Source organism: Pseudophryne corroboree, chromosome 2 (assembly GCF_028390025.1).
Source record: "Pseudophryne corroboree isolate aPseCor3 chromosome 2, aPseCor3.hap2, whole genome shotgun sequence".
NCBI lineage: Eukaryota > Metazoa > Chordata > Amphibia > Anura > Myobatrachidae > Pseudophryne > Pseudophryne corroboree.
The window spans coordinates 590,850,571-590,856,061 of record NC_086445.1 but is presented as its reverse complement, the minus strand read 5'-3'; positions in this window follow the sequence as shown (position 1 = coordinate 590,856,061).

Sequence of the window (5,491 nt, the reverse complement as noted above, 5' to 3'; positions counted from 1 at the left end):
CACAGATCATCCAACATGATGTTGTGACTCCACCCGAGGTGGTTATTAAACAGAGGCCATATTGCATACCCGAAGCGAAGCAGGCAGCGGTAAAGCAAGAGGTGGAAGAGATGTTACACCTAGGGGTTATAGAGGAATCCACTAGTGAGTGGAATAATCCAATTGTCCTAGTACCAAAGCCTTCAGGTGCCTTACGGTTCTGCAATGACTTCCATAAATTAAATCAAGTGTCCCGGTTTGATTCTTACCCTATGCCCCAGGTGGATGAGTTTGTAGAAAATTTAGCCAATAGTCAATATCTCACTACACTTGATTTGACAAAAGGTTATTGGCAGATTCCATTAACAGAAGCTGCTAAGGCAAAAACAGCCTTCTCTACCCCAGAAGGCTTATTCCCTTATAAAATGCTCCCATTTGGTTTACATGGTGCCCCAGCAACCTTCCAGAGAGCTATGAATAAGTTGCTGCGGCCCCAGAGGGAATATGCAACTTCATATTTAGATAACATTGTTATTTTCAGTTCTGACTGGGAGTCACACCTACCAAAGGTAGAAGCCGTTTTACAGTCTCTACGGGCACACGGGTTTACCGCCAACCCTGAAAAATGTGCCATTGGTATGATTGAGGCCAAGTATTTGGGGTAGATTGTGGGCAGAGGACAGGTTAAACCTCAGCCTAGTAAGGTAGAAGTAGTCCTCACCTGGTCTAGACCTAAATGTAACTCACAACTTAGGACATTTCTCGGTTTGGTCTGATATTATCGCAGGTTCATTCGGGATTTCGCTGCTACAGCGGCTCCACTAACCAAATTTCTTAAAAAACAATTCCCAGACAAGATAACGTGGTCTAGACCAGTGGAAACTGCTTGGCAGGATTTAAAATGAGCTTTGTGTACTGAACCTGTCTTGCAAGCTCCTGACTTTAAAAAGCAATTTGTGTTACAAACGGATGCCTCTGGGACAGGATTAGGAGCAGTCCTATCCCAAGAGGTAGATGGAGAGGAGAAGCCCATCCTCTGCCTTAGCCGTAAATTATTGCCCAGGGAGCGCAGGTACACAACTGTAGAGCAGGAGTGCTTGGCCATTAAGTGGGCGGTTGAGTCATTAAGGTATTATTTATTGGGATGAGAGTTTTTGTTGCTCACAGACCATGCACCCTTACAGTGGATGCATACAAACAGAGAGGTGAATGCTCATGTGACCTGTTGGATTTTTGTTTTGCAGCCATTTAAGTTTGAGGTGAGGCATCGTCCGCGGAAACAGGAGATTTGTAGTTTTTTCCCTCCAAGCAACCCTATGGTGAAGCTAGGGGAGGAGGAAGAAGGCAAGGTTGGTGACCTCTGGAAGGTAGTGGAAGGCTGTGTACCTGGGTGGATGGCACAAGTAGGGGGGGGGGGGGGGGGGGGCGAGGCAGATAGCTCACCTGAAAATGGTGTAGCTTCACCAGTGTGGTTGAAGCTAAGGGGGGAGGAGTGTGGCAGAGACAGCATGTTTTCATGTGAAGGTAATGTGGAGAATCCAGACCAGGTTTTGGAAGCAGTAGCAGAATCCCAGGTGTGTGATCAGCAGCACCTGGGGTTTCCAGGGCAGAGTCACCTCGCTCTTGACAGTGGAATATCTGCCCAAGTGATAGGCCGGGGTGTGTGGGTTAGACTAGGGACCACTGGAGCCTATCAAGAGTCTGCTATGCTGAAAGTGCCTGTATGCTACTGCCTATAATACCGACTGCATATGGATGTAACTTGCTATGTGGTAACCTGCTGTACAAAATAAACACAGAATGTGTTCATCTGAGTCCCCGTGTTTGTGCACCTTGTCACAAGTGGTGGAGAATGCGAGCAAGTACACGGTGAACAGCAGAAACTGTTGGTAAGCATACTGGTGTTTAAACTACAAGTTTTTCCGACTGCATATGGATGTAACTTGCTATGTGGTGACCTGCTGTTCAAAATAAACACTGAATGTGTTCATCTGAGTCCCCGTGTTTGTGCACCTTGTCACAATATATATATATCCAGGTTGTAGCCGGCACTCAGTAATAAGCTAAATGTTGCCCAGGTACCATCTATTGTCGCTGAATGCGGCCGAATGTGCAGAGAAAAGGGTATAGGTGGCTCTCACAGGCCTTCCATATTACTAAATCATAAGCAGGTGTCAAACACCATTCCTTGTGGTCAGCAGCGGGTGCATGTGTCAGTGGAGCAGGTACCGCGCTGATCACTGCCTGTCTTCTGCGGACGCTGCACTAGGGTATGTTCCTTCCCTTCCTGCTCCACATAAGCCCTCTCCTATTGGGGATCAGTACCCCCACACTGCTCCCCACTTGCCTACTGCTTCGGTGACCCAGCGGCTGCATTGGGGAACTGAGGACTCCCTTCCTCTCTCCCTCCTCCACCTGGACATCCTGACCAGAGTCCAAGACAGGCACATCAAACTGCACACTGTCTTTATCCTCACAGTCAGAGTCGGCCCTAGGCATGGGCAAACTAGGCAATTGCCTAGGTCATCTGGTAAGCCTAGGGGCATTGCTATGTGGCTAGGATGCACAAGCAGCTTCTGCTGATTAAAATGATATGCGGCATGCCTATATTCTGTGTGTAGCATTTCGTATGTAGATACAGCCACAGTCGCACACAGTATATAGGCATGCCACATATCATTTTAATCAGTAGAAGCTGCTTGTGCATCCTAGCCACATAGCAATGGAAATCAGATGCATTTTCATAAAAAATAGGCACCCGACGTTAGCAGAGCTGCCGGTTGACTCATGTCAGGAACTACATGTGTCATTATGTGTATAAGGGCATTAATAATGTGTAACACATGTGAAGGGGTACTATGTGTGTCATTATGTGTATAAGGGCATTAACATACAAAGGGGGGGTGCAAATCCCCACCCCTAAATTCCCTTCCGCACACTGAAAATTACCTGTAACCATCCGTGAACCTATCTGGTAATAAAATTCAGAGAATTAGTAACAAATGTTTGCAAACACATGTTTAGCTGCTGGCCACTTCACGGCTTCTCTGATACAGCAGTCCTAACCTACATAATAGCAGTGCCCACATAGGGCCATGTAATTTGTCACAGTAGGCCTCACGATAAAGGCTATTACTAAAACACTTCCAGACAGAGAGCTAACTTACCCAGGAGCCACCTGCAGGATCTCTCATTGGCACTACAAGGAACAGCATGCCTTCCAAATGCTGCTCCCATTCAATGCCTCTTGCACACAAGCAGACAATTTGGAAGCTGCTCAATCATACCTGGAGATAATTATATATCAGGTGCTGGAGGGGGGAGGGGTCTCAGACAAACAACATACAAAGAGGGGGGTGCAAATCCCCACCCCTAAATTCCCTTCCGCACACTGAAAATTACCTGTAACCATCCCTGAACCTATCTGGTAATAAAATTCAGAGAATTAGTCACAAATGTTTGCAAACACATGTTTAGCTGCTGGCCACTTCACGGCTTCTCTGATACAGCAGTCCTAACCTACATAATATCAGTGCCCACATAGGGCCATGTAATTTGTCACAGTAGGCCTCATGATAAAGGCTATTACTAAAACACTTCCATACAGAGAGCTAACTTACCCGGGAGCCACCCCCAGGATCTCCCATTGGCACTACAAGGAACAGCATGCCTTCCAAATGCTGCTCCCATTCAATGTCTCTTGCACACAAGCAGACACACAATATATAAGGGCATTAACAATGTGTGGCATATGTGTAATGGAAATTATGTGTATAAGGGCATTAATAAGGGTTGGCATAATGTGTAAGGTGCATTATGTTTATAAGGACATTAATAATGTGTGTCATATGTGTAAGGGGCATTACTGTGTGGTAATATGTGTATAAATGCATTACCAATGTGTGGCATTATGTGTATAAGGTACTCTACTGTATGGAGTTGTTATGAGCCACGGCTGTGGCTCATTTCCATTTTTGCATTTTGGTTATGTATTTTATGTTATACTTCTGTTCATGTTCCCCGTGGGTGTCATGGGGTGCTCGGAGCTCACCCTTAAGGAGGGGATACTGTTATGAACCACAGGTAGTGGTTCATTCCTATTTTATGTTTATAAAGTTGTCTTGCATGCCAGGATTTCCTGTTACTCTGTTTTAGAATACTCTTGTCTGCTGCCGCTGGTGAGTCTGTGTAATTGCAGCTTGTTCCCATGTGTTCAGCCTCACCTGGCTGCTAATTGCATCTTGTCAGTTTGGAGTCATGCAACAGGGCAGCTGCATGAGATTATTAATTAGGCCTCTCTGTTATATGCTGGCTGACTGCAATTCACAGACGCTGGTGATATTTCTGGGTATCCGGTCTGCTTGAGTTCTGAGCTTGGTTCCTGCTAGTTCCTGAGCTTCCTGTGTCGATTCCTGAGTCAGTCCCTGTGTTGATTCCTATGTCTGATCCCTTGTCCTGCCGTGAGGCGTTCCTGTCCTGAGGTCCAGTGCCTTTGCCTGTGCCTGGTCAAGTTTCTGGCTTCTTGGTGTCCACCGGTCTTTCGTTTGGGATTCTGCCTGTCCTCCAGTTCTAAGAGTCTGTGTCAGCAGCATTGGGAGTTCCTGTCCGTTTGCCAGTATTCGTACCGGTTCCGTAAGTAGCGGCTCTGCCGCGTCTGTCGGCCTAGGCCGCTGTATTCCATTATTATTTCTGTCACTGGTGTTTTGCAGAGGGTTCTGCTTATGCTGTCACCGCCGGTACACAAAAGTATTGTGTGGGCGTGTGGTCAGCATTTCCTTTGTTGTTCTTTTCCTTTGGCGGCAAGCTGCACATACATTTAGTTTTAGGCTAGTTAGTAGCCCCTGGCTTTGGTTGTTTCAGTAAGAGGGCCCCTTGTTATCACCCTGTCTCGGTACACTCTTTGTCTCTCATTAAGACCTGAGGGGGCATCGAAGTTGGGCAGACGTAATCCGCCCTTCAAACGCGGCTGCCATGGGCTCAAGCAACCATAGTCTCGCAAGAGTGTACTGACAGCACGGGCGAGACAACGGAGATAGGGCGCCAGGGGCTATTCCCTTTCCATTCCCCTTTCCCAGCATTACGTTCCAGTGCTCCGGTCCTTGCAATAAGATCTCCTCAGACCAGAGTGCTGGAATCATAACAGGAGTAATGTATAGAAAGGGCACTACTGTGTGGTCTAATGTGAATAAAGAGCAATATGGTGTGGTGTAATGTGAAAAAAATAAGATTTTACTCACCGGTAAATCTATTTCTCGTAGTCCGTAGTGGATGCTGGGAACTCCGTAAGGACCATGGGGAATAGCGGCTCCGCAGGAGACTGGGCACAACTAAAAGAAAGCTTTTAGACTACCTGGTGTGCACTGGCTCCTCCCACTATGACCCTCCTCCAAGCCTCAGTTAGGATACTGTGCCCGGAAGAGCTGACACAATAAGTAAGGATTTTGAATCCCGGGTAAGACTCATACCAGCCACACCAATCACACCGTATAACTCGTGAAACTATACCCAGTTA